This window comes from Polypterus senegalus, chromosome 10 (assembly GCF_016835505.1).
Source record: "Polypterus senegalus isolate Bchr_013 chromosome 10, ASM1683550v1, whole genome shotgun sequence".
Taxonomy (NCBI): domain Eukaryota; kingdom Metazoa; phylum Chordata; class Cladistia; order Polypteriformes; family Polypteridae; genus Polypterus; species Polypterus senegalus.
Window position 1 is genome coordinate 9,911,880 of NC_053163.1, and position 20,470 is coordinate 9,932,349.

Genomic DNA, 20,470 nt, shown 5'->3' on the forward strand with positions numbered 1-20,470 from the left:
GCCATCGAACACCTGTAAAAGTTGTTCTAATAAAACAAAGTCAATTATTTGATCCACAGTGTGTTTATCAGGTTGTAACCATTTTGTACATAATTCTTTTAGGAGTGCAAGCAGCCCCTTTGGAGACTGTCCATGCTCCCACTCCACAGAGCGAAATCTAATTCTATAAGTTTCGGTGCTGATTTCAAATTTTTCTAGGACGGCCCCTTTAAGGCTGTCATACCTCAAAGACTCCTCCACTGGCATGGCCAAAAATGCTGCTCTGGCACTCCCTGACAGCAAGGGTACCAGACGGACTGCCCATTCCGACTTCGGCTAGCTACATACTGTCGCCATCCTGTCAAAGGTTGTTAAATAGTGCTTTATGTCCTCAAGCTCGGCAAATGGCATCAGGCAAGGATAATCCATGATTCTCACTGGTGAACCTCTGCTCCTCTCTGCAGGTTCTTCTGAGACTTGCAACCGTCACTGCTGCACCAGATCCACTTGTCCCTGCAGCTGGGTGAATTGGTGTTGGAGGCTCTTGAAATGATGTTCCAACCACCAATCCTTGTCCTCCTGGACAGCAACAAACTGATGCAAGAGTGTCTTCACAACTCTAATGTCACCAGTGCTGGTGGTATCCTCCGTGGCCTGAGCTGTACTGGAGTCAACTCCACGTCCACGATCAGGAGTTTCCACTCCAGCCTGTTTCTTTGGAGCCATACTGTATCTTCGTCTGTGCCCAAAAAACATGTTCTCTCTCTCCGACTTGATCGATCCCACTGCTGCCACCATAACTGATATCCCGTGTAATGGGAAGTGGCTCCAGCCTACACTCTGGACATTTGATAGTTCATGAACCAAATAGGATCAGTGGAGAAATTAGACACAGATAAAAATTGAAAGGTGAATGCTGCAAGTTTATTTACAAGAGTGATGCACAACCACAACGCAGTAGTGTCAGGTGGGCTTCGAGACATAGTCCTTCAACACTGACACTTCTTCAGAAATAAATAAAAACAAACAAAAGGAAAAATATGGTGTATTTACAAAAGCAGTGTACTCCTACAAAAACTACACACAAGACGCTCCTCCAGCAGGAAAGAAAAATGCACAAAAACAAGTGTGTGTATATACAAAAACAATTGCACCAAACCTAAAATCAAAAACTATCCCAGCACCAAATAAGTATATATACCTCCAACAAAAATGATCAGTAGGAGATATATAACTCTATATACGAAAGAATATTTACAAAAGCCACCAAAATCACAACTGCTCCTCCAAATAGCTCAGCAGTGCTTACTTATACCTCGCCTTTAGGTCCATTGACGACCCCTGTTGGCCGGTGACTCCTTAAATTTAACCCGCAAGATTGTCCAGCCAATCTGTCAAGCCGTCTACCTCACACACCTATCCAGGCAGACACTAGCGCGTTCAAGCCATACGCCGCGACACACTCCAGGCAACTATGTATTTAAAACCGAACCCTCTGGGATGGCCAACAGCTATGCTGAGCTCAAGCACACCCGTTGCCGACTCATCAGTAAGTAAAATCATTTCTTTAACATTAGGGGATCCCCATCTCAGACTCAAACAAATGCCGGCTTTCTCTTTTAGGTGTGCCGCACTTTAAACCGCCTGCACTGGGCAGGCTGTGAAGACACCGTCATGTAAAAATGAATACATGCAAAGAAGCCCGTATTTGGCCATTATACCGGCTCCACGTGTGTCCAGACACACTGCATCTCACAGTGATGACGGCCACGCGTTCCTGCGGCGGTGCCTTCAACACACAAACGATAAGTGCACTTCCTTATAACCATACTAGCTGATTACCCAGTGGCTTCGCTCACTGAGTGCAAGGGAAAAAAATAAAATGTAATATATAAATTATTAAACAGTAAAACATTAACATGTAAGAAGTAAAGATACATTGAGCAGTACTGGAGTGCTTTAAGGTTAAGTACATTTTAAAGGCGCTATAACACAACAGGTAAGTAGCACTAACAGCAGCTTAAATGTATTTGGATCATTTCTCGGTAGCAGATCCCTTGTGAAAGGTGCTACACGACCGCTGTGGTATAGAAATTACATTTTCTATGCGACCCTGCAAATTTCTGCCTGACAACCTTGCACTACATGCCTGTGATTTAAGAGAAAAATTATTCAGAGAAATGTGGATGCTGTCCTTCCGTGCTTAACGGGCAGAAGGTCCAAACAATTCCTATGTCCAAAATCTAACATGAAGAGGTTGGTACATCTTTTTAGATGTAAACACTCCATCGTCTTAAAAGAATTTATCACAAAAGCAATCTTGAATGTTGCGGGGTTTTAGTGACCTGAACTTACCTTAAGGGACAGTAAGTAGTTGTGCAGCGCAATTTACAAAGAGAGTTTTCTTTGATGGTGCAGATCACACTCATTCGCAAAGATTTCGAGTCTCCCAGGAGCCGAGGGGCACTCGAAGTGTCACAAACAGTGCAAGAAGAGAGGACGGCACCCAAAACTGCGAAGCTCTCGACCCGGCGGAGCAGCCCAACATTCCTCGCCTCCCAGCACCCACTTTGTTGTCATGACCCCTCGGCGTTGAAAGCAGTGTCGCCTTCACATTGTTTACAGCTCGGTGCAGTTTAAAAGTAGAAAGACGCAAAGCTGTTTTCCTCATCTCTTCTACTATCAAGTACTGCCAATTAAAAAAAAGTTATAATGTGGCAGTTTCCGCAACAGTCACGTGGACGAATAAATAAAACTTCTCTGTTAGAACACACCTGGCGGCGGACGGCTCAGCGCTGGAGTCCAGAGAGGTGGGCTGGGAGAGGGCGACGCGGGGCGCACTTCTATGGGATAGATTGGCTTTTTTGTGTTTACTTCTTTTCAATATCAGTAAAATAACTCTCACACAAATAATAACAATTCGTAAAGACGATATAAAAATGGCGTCCACAAATGAAGTGATTAGTTACTGTATTACAGTTACTGTACTTGAAAATTTTAGACCCATCTCTAACCTGCCTTTCTTAAGTAAAGTTCTAGAGAAGGCAGTCATTATGCAGTTAAATGACCACCTCAATAAACATGCTATTCTTGATAAATTTCAGTCGGGTTTTAGAACAAATCACAGCACAGAAACTGCACTCGTTAAAGTAGTAAATGATTTGCGGGTGAATGCAGACAGAGGCCATTTATCTGTTCTCATCCTCTTAGATCTGAGTGCCGCATTTGACACCATTGATCATAATATTCTTAGAAATCACCTTAGTCAATGGGTGGGCCTCTATGGCAGTGTCTTAAATTGGTTTGAATCCTACCTGACAGGGAGAAAATTTTTTGTTAGTTGTGGGAATTACAACTCGAAGACACATGATATCCAATATGGTGTTCCACAAGGCTCTATCCTGAGTCCGCTGCTCTCCTCAATTTACATGCTTCCGTTAGGTCAGATTATCTCAGGGCACAACGTGAGCTACCATAGCTATGCTGATGACACACAGCTGTACTTATCAATAGCACCTGATGACCCTGATTCTATTAATTCACTAACAGAATGTCTGGCTTGTATCTCTGAATGGATGAATAGTAACTTTCTACAATGAGGCTATTAGAAATAAACTGGATACATTAGGATTAAAAGTCAAGACAGAGGTAAAAAGCTTAGGGGTAATTGTTGACTGTAATCTGAATTTTAAATCGCATATTCATCAGATCACTAGGACAGCATTTTTTCACTTAAGAAACATAAGTAAAGTTAGACCGCTTATATCACTGAAAGATGCTGAGAAATTAGTTCACGCGTTTGTTTTCAGTCGACTAGATTACTGTAATGCACTCCTCTCAGGACCCAAAAAAGACATAAATCGTTTACAACGAGTGCAGAATACAGCTGCTAGAATCCTAACTAGGAAAAGAAAATCCGAACACATTTCTCCAGTTTTAATGTCACTACACTGGTTACCTGTGTCATTCAGGATTGACTTTAAAATTCTGCTTATGGTTTATAAAGCCTTAAATAATCTCGCCCCATCTTATATATCGGAATGTCTGACACCTTATATTCCAAATCGTAACCTCAGATCCTCAAATGAGTGTCTCCTGAGAATTCCAAGAACAAAACTTAAAAGAAGTGGTGAGGCGGCCTTCTGCTGCTATGCACCTAAAATCTGGAATAGCCTGCCAATAGGAATTCGCCAGGCTGATACAGTAGAGCAGTTTAAAACACTGCTGAAAACACATTACTTTAACATGGCCTTTCTATAACTTCAATTTAACTTAATTTAACTTAATCCTGATACTCTGTATGTTCAATTTCCTCATAATAACTATTCATGGTGGCTCAAAAATCCGTACTGATCCGTACTCTCTCTTCTGTTTCTTTTTTCCGGTTTCTTTGTGGTGGTGGCCTGCGCCACCTCCACCTACTCAAATCTTCATGATGCTCCAACAATGATGGACGGATTAAAAGCCAGAAGTCTACGTGACCATCATCATCATCAAGCCCTTCCGTGAGAACCCTAAATCCAAAGAGGACTGTTTCATTTATGTTAGGTAGAATGCCCAGAGGGGACTGGGCGGTCTCATGGTCTGGAATCCCTACAGATTTTATTTTTCTCCAGCCGCCTGGAGTTTTTGTTTTTCTGTCCCCCCTGGCCATTGAACCTTACTCTTATTCGATGTTAATTAATGTTGATTTATTTTGTTTTCTTATTGTGTCTTTTATTTTTCTGTTCTTTATTATGTAAAGCACTTTGAGCTACTGTTTGTATGATAATGTGCTATAGAAATAAATGTTGTTGTTGTTGTTGTTATTATAATATGTTCTGTGGTCATACGTAATTTCTGTTTCAAACACGAAAAGAATTGTATATTGTAATGGATGGCCGGCCATTTATCCTGGCCAATACCCCCAAGCCGCCAGGTGGAGCCCTCCTTGCAGCGTGGAGGTCCCCAGAAGACCAGCAGGGCATCATGGACATTGGAGTTTTTATGCAAAGCCCTGCTGGATGCCGTGGGGGCCACAGGAGGGAGCTGCAGGGAGGACCAAGGGCTTCTTCGTGCCCTGTGACCCGGAGGTTCATCACAGGAAGAGCGACGGGCTTCCGGGTTGAAGAAAGGGACGATTTACCCTGACCCGGAAGGGAAAAGGACTCATGGACTATTGGGTAGAAACACTTCCGGGTCAGGGATTATAAAAGGACTGTGGGAGCTCCCAGACAACGAGCTGAGCTGGGTGGAAGGGTGGTAACGCGTCTGGGAGCTGGAGGATTGGTTTATTGTGTATTATTGTGATTTATTGGTGATTTATGAGTATTGTGGAGGAGAGTGTGCTTTGTACACTGTGGCAAGAAAATAAAGTCAACTTGAGGACTTTTACCTGGTGTCTGGAGTCGTGGACAGGGGTTCAAGGGAGCGAGAGCGCCCCCTATCGTTCACAGTGGCGTAGCCGGCAGGATACTCTAGCGTCGTTTGCAGAGGACCTGAATAAAAAATTTCTGTGGGAAACGAACCCCGAGAAGACTGCGGAATCAGGAATCACCACAGCATCGCCAAAACCCAAAAAAAAACGAGTCCAAAATGGGAAAAAAGAAGGGAAAGCAAAGCGACAACGCCAGCGGGAGTGCCGTAGGTGCAATGGCCGGCCGGGAGGAGTTAAGGAGAGGCCTTACAAGTCCGGAGAAACCTCCAGGAAGCAGCGATCCCTCTAAGGTACGTGCCGGGAACGACATTAAAAATCCTTTTATTGTTTCTCACCTTGTCCCGTGCATGTACCTTGGAGATGACCACCTGGAGGCTCCGAGGGGAAAAGGAGACTGCCCCGAAGACGACGGCCTTCTCTTGTCGAAGCCAGAGCACCTAGAAATCGACTTCCGCATGATGGCAGCCGACAAGGGACACGGTAGCAAACCCGGTGCAGTCTGGGAAGGAGGAGCTTCAGCGCCCTGCTGTTTGCACCTTCAAGCCCAAGAAACGGACTTGGTCTTTCCGAAGGGGGAGGAGGCGGCGAGGCATCGCTCAAACCACAAGAAGGTAAGGAGGGTCGGGAAGTAGCTGATCGGGATGCCGAAAAAATATTAAAGGCAGACCGCAGTTCGCCGAAGAAGGCAACTCGAACCTCCGAGAACTCCAAATCCCAGAAGCCTCCAGCGAGATCCGTCAGAGCACGTGCCTGAAGCAGGCGTGCTCATTGGCTCCCGGTCGGCAGGTAACACGAACGAGGAAGTGAGTGTCCTGCCGGTCGAAATGAATAATTATATAAACTTACGGGAGCTCGAAAAACTAATCGAGCCCGTAGCGAGTGTCTTGCAGGTCCTGACGACCATTGAAAAGATCGTCGGGGATTTGGGAGCGGCAGCCAGAGAGCCGTTGGAGAAGGTGAGGGCCTACGTGCGGCGATTTGGTGAGGAGCCTCCCGTAATGAATGATGCGGCGATACAGGTGAGCGAGACCCGTATCGTATATAATAGAGGGACGCGGTGTGATCCGGGCCCGCGTTTAATAAGTAGCGGGTGCCAATACACGGCGTACCCTACAAGAAAGGTCGGTACGTTAACCGAGTGGTCGGCGGAAGGGCTAATCGATCCGGGGCAGCTAGACAGTGCTGACTCCCGGGCGAGGCAGCCCTGAAGAGCCGCCGCCGGTAATTTATAAATCAAGAGGGGTGCAGACAGTAAAGGGGCTCTCTTCTTGTAATAGAGAGACCCAGACTGTATATAAGCCCCAGATTAAACAGGAGGGCTCTAAGATAAAACGGGGGTCTCCTGAAAGAAAGAAAAAGAGACAGAAAAGTCAAAGCACCGTAGAGGCGGCAGGGTTTCTCTCCCAGCACAAGGGGCGGACCTAACGTTTCCTTATTGTTTTCAGTCCCGTAGGGGAAGAATACCAGGAGGACAAAGGCAGTGTTACGGGTGCCGAAGGTTGGGCCATATTTGGCGGAACTGTCCTTGGAGAGAGGGGGACAAGAGGTCAATTTGGAATAATATTCCCCCTAGGTTCTCCAGGGACCAAGATGTTCATTTTAATCAAGGCTCAACCAGGACGTCCTCTTGGAGGAAGACTTCCCTCTCGGGGCAGGCCGCTCCGAATAATAATTCGTCGCTGGGGGGGGAATACTGTAATGGATGGCCGGCCATTTATCCCGGCCAATACCCCCAAGCCGCCAGGTGGAGCCCTCCTTGCAGCGTGGAGGTCCCCAGAAGACCAGCAGGGCATCATGGACATTGGAGTTTTATGCAAAGCCCTGCTGGATGCCGTGGGGGCCACAGGAGGGAGCTGCAGGGAGGACCGAGGGCTTCTTCGTGCCCTGTGACCCGGAGGTTCGTCACAGGAAGAGCGACGGGCTCCTGGGTTGAAGAAAGGGACGATTTACCCTGACCCGGAAGGGAAAAGGACTCATGGACTATTGGGTAGAAACACTTCCGGGTCAGGGATTATAAAAGGACTGTGGGAGCTCCCAGACAACGAGCTGAGCTGGGTGGAAGGGTGGCAACGCGTCTGGGAGCTGGAGGATTGGTTTATTGTGTATTATTGTGATTTATTGGTGATTTATGAGTATTGTGGAGGAGAGTGTGCTTTGTACACTGTGGCAAGAAAATAAAGTCAACTTGAGGACTTTTACCTGGTGTCTGGAGTCGTGGACAGGGGTTCAAGGGAGCGAGAGCGCCCCCTATCGTTCACAATATATATATCTATACTAATAAAAGGCAAAGCCCTCACTGACTGACTGACTGACTGACTCACTGACTGACTGACTCACTCACTCACTCACTGACTCACTCACTGACTCACTCACTCACTGACTCATCACTAATTCTCCAACTTGCCGTGTAGGTAGAAGGCTGAAATTTGGCAGGCTCATTCCTTACAGCTTCCTTACAAAAGTTGGGCAGGTTTCATTTCGAAATTCTACGCATAATGGTCATAACTAGAAGCTATTTTTCTCCATTTACTGTAATGGAGTTGAGCTCGAAAGCCATGGGGGCGGAGTTTCGTGTGACATCATCACGCCTCCCACGTAATCACGCAGTACATAGAAAACCAGGAAGAGCTCCAAAAACCGCTGAAGAAAACATGCATTATATAATTAAGAAGGCAGCGAAACAATTAGAAGCGAGCGAGTGACATATAAAACCATATTCAGCGGCTCATGTGAACTGACGCAGTGCGCAGACAAAAAGCAACAGTTCCAAAGAGTGCTGAACAAAAACCGAATTACACTGCTACGCTCAAATAGACAAACCACACGCTGTGGCACAATAGTAGAGCCTTCGCCTCTAGCGCCGACGTCCGAGGTTTGATTCCCGAGAGGGGATGCACTGAGTATGTACGCGCACTTCCCGATTCATTTTAGTCTCGCATCCCCTTGGTTTGAGACGTATGAAAAATATGCGTTAACGAGAAAGACAGATCACCAATTGAAGCTTTATGAATAATGGATACTTTATTCGCGATCAATGATTGTTTTGGTAAAGCCATACTCAGTGTATTCATTAGATGAACGGTAAAAAAGTAAGAGCGAGGGAGAGTAACTTATTGAGGCACACAGGCAAAACCACAATAGCACGCGGGCTCAATGTACTGTAGCGCGCGTCAACTAGATCTGAATTGCGCGATCACATTTGAAAAAATATATCTTTTCAAGTTCTATTTAGTCCATATGTGTCAAACTCAAGGCCCACGGGCCACATCCGGCCCGGCGTGTAATTATATCCGGCCCGCGAGATCATTTTATATACTGTATTATTGTTATTAATGGCCCGGGATATGAAGCGCTGGTAACACAATAAACTACAGATCCCATAATGCAGCGCTTCAGCTGCCTTGCCGAACACTTACCGCGTTAATCAAGTCTAGCTTATGATGCTGCAAGTTATTGCGAAGCTAGCCCACACGATGCCAAAGAGAAAAGGTGATTCTGAACATAGAGCCTTTAAAAACCGATGGGAGGCTGAGTATATGTTTACTGACATTGCCGGTAAACCCGTGTGTCTCATTTGTGGAGCTAATGTGGCTGTAATTACAGAATTTAATCTAAGATGGCACTATGAGACAAAACATCAAGATAACCTGAAAGACCTGAATGCAATGCACAAGATACAGAAAGCAGAAGAGTTAAAGAAGAATCTGACACTTCAGCAGACGTTTTTACCGTACAAAATCACAAAGTGATTTCAAGTGAAGCTACTTTTATGGGAGACACAAATGCACCAGTGCAACTTGCCCCACTTTCCCTGTTGCCAAGTAATGTTGAACCAAGTCGGCACTACGGTGTTCCCAAATACGCACTTTGCTGATAAACTGAGCGCACTGCACACTGAGTTCACACGGCGCTTTGGTGACTTTGAAGAACAAAAAAAGAATTTTGAGTTGTTTCGCAACCCATTTGCCGTCGATGTGGAAACTGCACCTGTGCAGATTCAGATGGAGGTGATTGAGCTGCAGTGTAATGGCACACTGAAGGCAAAGTACGATACTGCACAGCCCGCACAGTTTATTCACTCCATTCCCGCATAAATGCTCCAGCTCCGTCTACATGCGGCTCGCACCCTGTGCATGTTTGGTAGCACATATCTGTGTGAGAAGCTCTTCTCAGTCATGAAGACTAACAAAACAGCACACAGGAGTCGCCTCACTGATGAGCACCTGCAGTCCATCCTGAGAATCTCCACAACACAGAACCTCACACCAAACAGAAACGAACTTATTGCCAAAAAAAGATGCCAGGCGTCCAGCTCTGATAAAATGACATATGAGCAAAGACAACTGAATGATTTGATTTGTTATTGCTGAAAGGAACACATTTTATTTATATTTCCAGGTTTTGTTATGCAGCATGTTCATATTTGAATTTGTATTTCACAGGTGTTCGAGAGAATGCCAAGAGTGTGCAAAGCAGTAATCAGAGCAAAGGGTGGCTATTTTGAAGAAACTAGAATATAAAACATGTTTTCAGTTATTTCACCTTTTTTTGTTAAGTACATAACTCCACATGTGTTCATTCATAGTTTTGATGCCTTCAGTGAGAATCTACCAATATAAATGGTCATGAAAATAAAGAAAACACATTGAATGAGGAGGTGTGACCAAACTTTTGGCCTGTACTGTATATATTTATATATATATATATGTTTATATGTGTGTGTGTGTGTGTGTATATGTATATATGTAGATATGTATGTATATATATATGTTTATATATATATATATGTATATATGTGTATGTGTATATATGTAGATATGTATGTATATATATGTTTATATATATATATATATGTAGATATGTATGTATATATATATGTTTATATATATATATATGTATATATGTGTATGTGTATATATGTAGATATGTATGTATATATATGTTTATATATATATATATGTATATATGTGTATGTGTATATATGTAATATATACATATATATATATATATATATACATATATATATATATATATATATGCCAGCAATACTCATAACAGTGACAAAACAATTACATTGACAATCATGTTACGTTATTTTCAAAATGTTTCCTTTTCTTTTTCATTACTTCTTTAGCACACTACTTCTCCGCTGCGAAGCGCGGGTATTTTGCTAGTAGATAGATAACTGCCACTGCTTCAATTTCAAGGCTTCCTCAACTGAAATTTGGTAATGCGCGGCACAGGGACCTTCTCCACAGAGCTACACAAGTGACATTTTCTAAACAACATCCACTCAATTCAGTTTGCCGCAGGTGGACTCCAGTCAAGTTCTCAACATGTCTGGAGGAGAAGTAAAGCAAACAGGAGGCATCCGAGCACAATTTGGAGTGGTCTGAATATGTTTAGGAACAAATTATGGATTTTTAATAAATGTGCCAATCTTTCAGAAAACAGGTTTTCACTTTGGTATTATGGGTTATTGAGTGCAGATTGATGGGCAAAAATGTCAAAATGTATTCATTTAAAATTAAAACTACAACACAGTCATTGAAGTGGTGTGGCGACTTTTTGATTCCACTGCATATTGCGACTGGTGAGGCGTTGGCTTTGCTTTTACAGGATGTTTCTGATACACGAAAGCAAACTTTCTCATAAGGTTAAATTATTTTGACACTGCTTCAGCTGTTGCAAATCCATTATGTTAACAAAAAAACTTTTATAGTGCCAGATCCTTCTCCTACGGCAGTGGGTTTTTGTGCCCACACCAAGAATCTGAAAGACAGGAAGCCCAACTGCAGCTCTATAAATGACACTTTTGAGTTTTCAATGAAAATGGTGACTCAAGAGTGGTGTTGTGTTCTGTTATAATTACCAGGCTTATCATTTTTTAGTCATTTTTTTAAACTTTCCAATTCATCTTCCTTAAAGAACAACTGTGGCTTGCAAAGAGCTGCGTTGCTTATGCAATGTGAAGCCACAGCCGGAAATGATAGCCGCACTGTGCTTAGGGCCCGGCACTAGACTGACAGCGCCTTGAGGTGCTAGACTGACATTGAAGGAAGGCACAGAATACAACAAAACAGGTCATTCAAGTTTAAACTGGAAGAAAAAAAAAGCTGAAACAAACATCCACACAAAGAAAAACAAGAAAAGGCTGTCCAGTCATGTAGTTATTAACAAAATATCCACAAGTCACCAGTGCAGAAACTCTGAGATGTATCATCATACAATCACTGCACTAATGATACTTAGAAAATACAAGCAGCATTCTTTTAATCACAGTAGATGAAATTTAAACATTTTCAGCAAAATTACAAGGCATTTGATCAAAACAGATCAATCACTCTAAGATAAAAAGTTTAGATTACACTCCAAAAATATTAATAATAATAATAGTCTTGTAAAGTTACATTGGGTAAATATTTACAGCAAACAATTAAATGTAAAATATCACAGGTACACATTTCAGCTTGTACTCAGTGTCATGACTGCTCCTCAGCAAATACAACACAATTCAAAAATATATATTCTTTAAAGTATGCAATGATAACTTGTGATATAGTGGGTCTGCGTCTTTAAACGGATGGCCTGTTTTTAAATAAATAACTGCTGCTTAAATAACTGGGTGTGGTAGTGCGGCTGGAACAGTTTCTGGGCCCGTGGGCATTTCTGCACTGAAGTGCACAGGTGTGGGATCACCCATGTTTGTAACTAATGCCGGTGGGGAAAAAGAAAAAAAGAGAAAGGCAGAAACAAGGAGGGAGGTTAGAGAGAGAAGGCAGGAGGTGTTAAGAGCCGGCGCGGGTAGAAGTTTCACACAGTTCTATAAAGCAAAATTTTAAAAAAAAAGTTATTTTAACTAAAATATCATTTGCCGATTGAGTTACGAAAGATACATTAGGATTCTTTCAATTCACAGGATTAGTCGATATGCTATAAATGAATTGTAGAAAATAACGGTTAGTTTACCCACTAGATCAGGGGTGGGCAATGTCGTTCCTGGTGGGCCGCAGTGGCTGCGGGTTTTTGTTCCACCCCAATTGCTTAATAAGTAGCACTTATTGCTAAAGTAACACTTCTACTTCATTTTCGTTGTCTCGCTGATTAAGATTTTGAACCCTTATTGCTTATTTTAGTCTTAAACAGCTGTATTCTCATTTTTTAAATAATCCTTATTAACAAAAAGATGCAAATGCAGTTCTCCGTTTAGCTTGTCTCCATTTACACCTGTGTGGATTTATTGTGCACTGTTTGGTTTAATTAAACACTTGGAAGGAAAGGGAAGTGAAAAAAGTGAAGGACTGAGATCTACTCATCCATTTTAGCCTTCAAATTTGGATGATATCCTTACAAAGGAAAATGACTTGACATAACAGAGTTAAAGCGCTTAAAAAGCAATGAAATTAAATTATTGGCAACAATTGTTTTCTAATTAAGCAACTGGGTTGGAACAAAAACCTGCAACCTCTGTGGCCCTCCAGGATGGACTTTGCCCACCCCTGCACTAGATAGTCTAAGCTCATCTGAAATAACTCCAAACACTCCTGTATCAGGATATGTGGTTTGTGGTGATCGTAAATCCTACACTGTCTGACAGATTAGAAAAAAAATCTTTCCCAAATTGGCTTTAATTATCGACAATCCCAAAACAGATGACCTACAGAAGCTGGAACCACCTAGCATCGTTCACAGTGATGGTCAAATCTCTCATGTATTTTAAATAGTTTTAATTTGATTTGATGTGTACAGTCCACAGTCTTACACTGTGGTTTGCAAATATTGAATGAAAATGTATGAATGTGTTTCATATTCCACGCCTTTCCTAAGATAATGATAGGAAGGTCCCAACAATGCTGAAGGTGGTCTATCAGTGAGCACTCAGACAATATTTGATAAAGTCATGAGATGCTGCTAATATTCTTCTATACTTAAAGGTATTTTATGAACAGAACAGTAACAAGCAATGGCAAAGGAGATCTAGCCAGGCCTGGCCTGTGAAGGCTTTTGTGAAAGTTTTCAAGGCCTCACGCTATTTTTCTTTGGAGGAAACTTTCTTTATTACATTCCCCATTTTCTTTTGGGGTTGTGCAGGCTGAAGGTCTGCTCCCAGATTTTGGAGTAAAGCTCCCCATGACAGTGGGCCTCTGTGGAGCTTTGAGGCCTACCTCTGGAGACTAAGCCTTGCTTTGAGTTTCACAAGCTGGCAAAAGCCAGACACCAATCATCTATACCAAGGGTGGGCAAACTACGACCCCGGCAGCCACATGCGGTCCACGACATCAATTTGTGCAGCCCGCACACAAATTTAAAACCTTTGTGATTTTGTTAACAAAAATGACAGTGGCGTCAATTTGAGGGGCTTACACACAAGTTCAAAACTTTCATAATTTTATTAACAGAAACGACAAATACAATACATAATCAGTGTGTGTTTTGGAACATGTGAACAAACCGGCAAGCTTGTTTATAATGTTACACATGTGTTTACAGAAGTGCGTGTAACTGTACACATTCACTGACGTTTCGACTGTACATAGTCAGAAGAGGCACTTTGAGCTGCATTATTTGTATGAAAATGTGCTATATAAATAAATGTTGTTGTTGTTGCTATGTAAGCACACGCATTTGCATGCACATGTTTAGATTACTCAGATAAATTCAGCCATCATCATCCAAGTGCTGTATTATTTTTTATTTTTTTTTATCCCTAACAATGAGTACTGCTGTAAAACAACATAAAACTGAAGATTAATGTCATGTTTCTAGATGAAGATAAGCTTTAAAGTACAAAAAAAAATGCAAATAATCCCAATAGCTCAAAGTAAACAGTAAACGATAATAATTAAAGAATTAAAAATGAATGAAATAGACATAAAAAAAGGAACTTAAACATATGGTGGGTGGGGGGGAATCTCTGGCTTAATACAATTGATAAATTATAATAAATAGATTATTTACATTTGGCTGAGGACAAAAGGTATTCAAACACAAGTCAACATGTTAATTTTCCCCTTGGATGATTACAACATCCCTTCTAGAAAACTTTGATCACATTTCACATGCAACTCCTATAACTGAGAGCCTCAAACTATTCAATCCAGCAGCCATACCCACCTGCACTTCAGAACAAGTCGTCCACCTAAAGCTAAGGATGTTCGGGTCCGGCCAGTACTTGGATGCTATGACTATTTAAGAAATGGTTGGGTTGCCGAGAGGCGTTTTTGAGGCCAGCAGGGGGATGCTTACCCTGTGGTCTCTGTTTGGATCCCAATGCCCCAGTGCAGTGACGGGGACACTGTGCTGTAAAAATTGGTGCCATCCTCTAGAAGAGACCTTAAACAAAGGTTCTGACTCTCCTTAGTCCTTTATAAAAAGTTGGATGTTTCCCTTCTCCTGACTAAATTGCCCATCTCCTTCATCCATTTCTGAACCCCCCTAACTATCACCATCGATAATCAGCCAATTATCTCTCTTGTCTCTTCATCACCTAATTACCAATGTGTGGGTGGATGCTGCACATTGGTGGTGGCTGAGGTGAGTCCACCCTCTCTCTATGTAAAGCACTTTTGAATGTCTTGAAAATCGCTATATAAATGCAATGTCTTCTCCTATTTTAATCTACAGTACCCCACTTTCTTAATACTGTCTGTCCTGAGATTGCACTTTGTACTGACAGACAAAACTGACCAGGCTGTGCCTGAAGTGATATGAAAAATGTTATGTGAGGTTCAAAATGTCATTACTGTTTTTGCTAAAATGTATTAACACTTTAAAACTAAAAAAAAAGAGTCACGTGAATTAAAAGTGAATGAATAGTTAGTATGATACAGATTACCAATTACATAAAATCCTGTACATGTGTTCAAAACGAGGAAAAAATGAATTCAACAGCCACATTGCAACTTACAAAAATATTCACTTTAAAATAACAGCACCAGCTGTTTGTGATTTCCATGTTGTACATTCAATTTATGAATCTGTCTGTTTTCTATCTGTGCTTATCTAGAGCTGGGGTATGGGGCACTCTGTCCTAGCAAGTATCAGGCAAAAGGCAGGAACAACACAGGACAGAACAGCAGCTCATCGCAGGGTGAAATCACAGACACCCCATACACTCACCAGTGCTGATTTAACAACCGCAAATCACATCATCTGCATGTCTTTGGATGTTTGGAAGAAATAAGGGACAACATGCAAACTCCATGGTTGAAGCATCTGGGCTACAAATCCCAGGCTCCATGTTGCAAAGGCAGCAGTGCCAGCACCACACCACCGTGCCACCCACATTTTGATTATTATGTGATAAAAGTTAGATGCATTTTCTAGGTAATTATAAAAACAGACACCAGAAAATATACAGTGTGAGAGAAGCACAAAAGAAATTTTAAGCATGCTTTTACAGAAGGCAAAAAAAAAAAAACAAAGCCAGCCCTTTATATGTTCTTTTCACTTTTGTAAGACCTTTTTATTTTCTCTTTAGCACCTTCGACTTCCTTTCTTCTGCTTCCTGAAGAACTTGAAATTTTTGCAAGTCATCTCTCTTCCCTCACAGTTTTCCTTATGGGCGGGGGCTGGGGACTTCGGCTGAGCAGTTAAACACATTTTTGAGAAGGTTCTGAAAGTTCCTTGTGTACTTGAGGATCCTGTGTACAATCCCAGTGGAATAATAAAGCCATGCAGCCCACACAAAGGTTAATGACATACACTCGCCAGAGAGCAAGAACACACAGATAAGCCTGACAAACGCAGAGACGGTTCACAGCCACCCTCGCTGCAGGAGATTTAGCTCACCTACTCTGAGCAGCAAGGTTACATCCCTGGGGTCAGGGAGTAACATGATAGTAACTAAATATTATTGCCCTGATACAATCGCACTTGTATTTGAAGCAAATTCAAGAAGTTACACCTCAGGGACATCTTGTGTGATTTAAACCATGTAGTGCCCATGGTGTGCAAAATGGCAGATCAGTGACCAACTTACTGTATCAGAGGTAAATGCCTGTCATCCCAGCCTTGTCCAAGTCCTCCACCACTCCCTCTTACACTTTATCTATTATACAGTGCCTTTCACTCTATCTATCTATCTATCTATCTATCTATCTATCTATCTATCTATCTATCTATCTATCTATCTATCTATCTATCTATCTCTATCTCTCTCTCTCTATCTATCTATCTATCTATCTATCTATCTATCTATCTATCTATCTATCTATCTATCTATCTATCTGCAGTACTGTGAAAAAGTATTTACCCCTTCTCAATAGCCACTGGTTCAGCATATTATACACAATGAATGACCTCAGACCTTCAGAGGAAATGTGATATTAGAGTAAGAGAACCTGTATGAAAGCACATAACATTTTTTTTTAGTTATTATACTTTTCTTTATACAAAGAATACTTGGCGGCAGCACTTTTAACAGTTGTAATGTTCAATGAACGCTTCCTCTAATTTCATATCAATGTTTTACATTGCTGAAGAGCATTTTTTGACCACTCTTCTTAGTAGAATTGCTTTAATCCAGACACATTGGTAGGTTTCTAAGCATGAACTTCTCTTTTAAGGTCCAGCCACAGCGTCTCTATTGGGTTCAAGTCACAACTTTGACTAGAATTGTGTTTCTTCTGAGCCATTCAGTTGTAGACTTTTGTGTTTTGACTCCTTCTCATGCTGCATACTTCAATTATGCTTCAGCTTCAAGTTGGAGACAAACGAACAGACATTCTCCTTAAGAATATTCTGGTAAAATGCAGAATTCACGACTCCTTCAATAATAGCAGGTTTCATCAGTCATCCCCATGCCATTCTACTAGCAACCCCATATTTTACTGTAGATCTAATGTTCTTACCGTCAAATGCCTACATAGTGGGGCCTGAGTCTTCAAAACACTTCTACTTTTGACTTGTCTGTTGTTTCTCCAAAAGGTTGGATATTATAGAGATGATTGGTTCCATTTCTTTTACTTTGCTAATTGCAGCACAGGTAGGTGAAGTGACTTTCTCAAGGTCATACATTGGTGTCAAAAGTGGGATTTGAATCCACAGCTGCAGGGTTTAACGCCCAAAGTCTTTACCACTGTGCCACAGTGCCTGGCTTTTCTTCCAGAATGAGTGTGATCTAACTGGAGCACAGCATTGTAAATTAGAGCATCTGATAGTTTTATTCAGAAGTGAGGACTACAGTTTTATAAACCTAGTCAAGCGATTTATTAAGACAAACAACTGTCCATGCATTTCACCAGATATTACTAAGCACACAATGCAAATACTTTCAAATTGCAAAACAAAATGTCAAAGCCCTACTTGAAAGATCTGATCCCATCATGTGACTTTGCTCAGATCTTTACTGAAGCTCAAGAGGAGACCCTTGTCAGAATACTTAAGAAGTATGTTTCAGGAGAAACATACGAGAAGCAGGAGACAAAAGACAAAGTCTCCATTTTATTTCTTTCTCATCTCATTGTTGTCTAGAAGAAACCAAAAAGATATTAAGGAGATCTCTTTTTTGATTTTTTTACTCCTATGGGTTGTTTGATTTGTGAAGTCCTTTCAAAGATAACAATCTTTGAGCACAGGAGCACAACTGCCAAAGCAGCTCTTGGCCTTTGATAAGGCAGTTGGAAAATGCAGACCTTTGAAGTGTATTGTCCTGATAGGAACAGGGCTTTTCTGGCCCTTGCCAAGGTAAAGATGCTGAGGTAGCCAGCCTCGGTCCTTGTGATCTATGATGGGAATGAGTAATGTATGAATGTTGAATAAGTGGGGTGTACTTGTAAATCAAAGCAAATAATTTGGCCATTTCAAGTATTTACTTATCCATCATATATAAAAAGAATCTATGAGGTTCAAAATCACAATGTGATTACAGTTACCTTCACAAACCTAATTTAGCATTACCACTTTATGGTTAATTTTCTACCTTCAGTTGTGGTCAACACTTGTTATCTCCCTGTATGCCATGAAAAACCCTTGGAATACGTAATGAGTTTATAGCAAGAAAACTCTGCTGGCTGACTGCTTCTAATTAAAGGTTTAGACATTTAGAATATGTCTCTGGTCTTATACTTCTTTCTACTGCATTTCCAAATAGTAAACTTTACATGCAAAGATTGAAGTACTTGCAAATGAACATTTTTTTTTATTAATTTTCTAAGAGATACCTATTCTATGACTTTTACAAAAAACAAATTCAGTATACCCACAGGGTGATTTTTACCAACAGGAAAAGAAAAAAATAATGAATGCAGTGCTGTTTGTTTTATAAAACAGAAGGGCCAGAAATCAGTAAACAGAAATACAATCCCCTTGCAGCCTCCTCGTTGGGAATCCACAACTCTATCCAGACAGGCTGTGTATAGAGAGGCCTCCATAATATAAAAATGGGCCAGTTTAGTATACAGAGTATTTTAAGGCCCTATTTATTAATTAAATATGATTGCTTCCATACTACTAGTTTTAAAAATTATATCCAGATGATCATCAGTCTTCCCAATTTTAGGGTTGAATAAATTCTTAAGATTTTTTTTTGCTTCTACTTCTGCTTTTAATTTATGTTGGTTACGTCATAAAAAGCAGCATCACGAGAGCTTAAAAAAAGCAGTAGTAATTTCTCTGTTTAATATTCTGAGCTGTGATGAGACAGCTTTCTGCTGTTATGCACCTAAAATCTTAAATAGCTGACTGATTGAAATTCATCAGGCTAATACAGTTGAGCACTTTAAAACAAACTGCTGAAAACACATTACTTTAACATGGCTTTCTCAGAGCTTCATTTTAGTTTAAACCTGATGCTCTGTATATTTAACTAATTATCATTATTATTCACCCCTACTTTCTCTTCTGTTCTTTTTCTGATTTTCTGTGTTGTTGTGATCTGCGCCACCACCTCCTCATCAAAGCACCGTGAGATGCCTACATCCCTTACATGGCCAAAAGTCCACATGACTGTCATCATCAAATTCTTTTATGAGATCCCTGAATACGATGAGGACTGATTGAGATCACTGATGTTAGGTAGAATGCCTAGAAGGGGTCGGGTGGTCTTGTGGTCTGGAACCCCTGCAGATTTTATTTTTTTTCTCCAGCCGTTTGGAGTTTTGTTTTGTTTTTTCTGTCCTCCCTGGCCATCGGACCTTACTTTTATTCTATGTTAATTAGTGTTTCCTTATTTTAATTCTTATTTATTTTGTCCTTATTCTCTTTCTTCATCATGCAAAACACTTTGAGCTCCATTGTTTGAATGAAAATGTGCTCTACAAATAAATGTTGTTGTAGAAAATTAAGTGACCAAACTCATGGAGTTCCATTTTAATGAATAAACGCTTCAAAGTTAGTGGTGCTTCAAAAACAAACCCCAACTTCAAGATCAAATCTACAAACCTTGATTTACAACAGCATATTATGACAGCAGATCAGATAAAATTAATCTGCCTATTGATCTGAAAGAGATACAGAATAATACAAACTCTAAACTTCTTCAAGGACATACAGTGTTCATTTTAAAGCCTCAAATCTAAAAGCCTCCTCTATCAGTCAGTGAATGTAATAGATAGCATTTTATTTGTTCCAAGGGGAAAGTTGGCTTTTTACAGAACCGCAATAAATAATAAAATATTTTACTATGAAAAACAAAAATCCCCCTCTCAAATACAACAAGTATGACGCATGTACAATGTACGGGTGCATTCAGCGACAACTGATATAAAAGCTGAAGCATTTCGTATTTTTTATTTAATTCATAAATGAGTCAGTTATTACATTTTATTCATTAAATAGTTAAGTGAAGGGCGGCATGGTGGCACAGTGCCTCGCAGTTAGGAGACCCAGGTTCGCTTTCCGGGTCCTCCCTGTGTGGAGTTTGCATGTTCTCCCCGTGTCTGTGTGGGTTTCTTCCCACAGTCCAAAGACATGCAGGTTAGGTGCACTGGTGATCCTAAATTGTCCCTAGTGTGTGCTTGGTGTGTGTGTGCCCTGCTCGGGATTTGTTCCTGCCTTGTGCCCTGTGCTGGCTGGGATTGGCTCCAGCAGTCCCCCGTGTCTCTGTGTTAGGACATAGCGGGTTGGATAATGGAT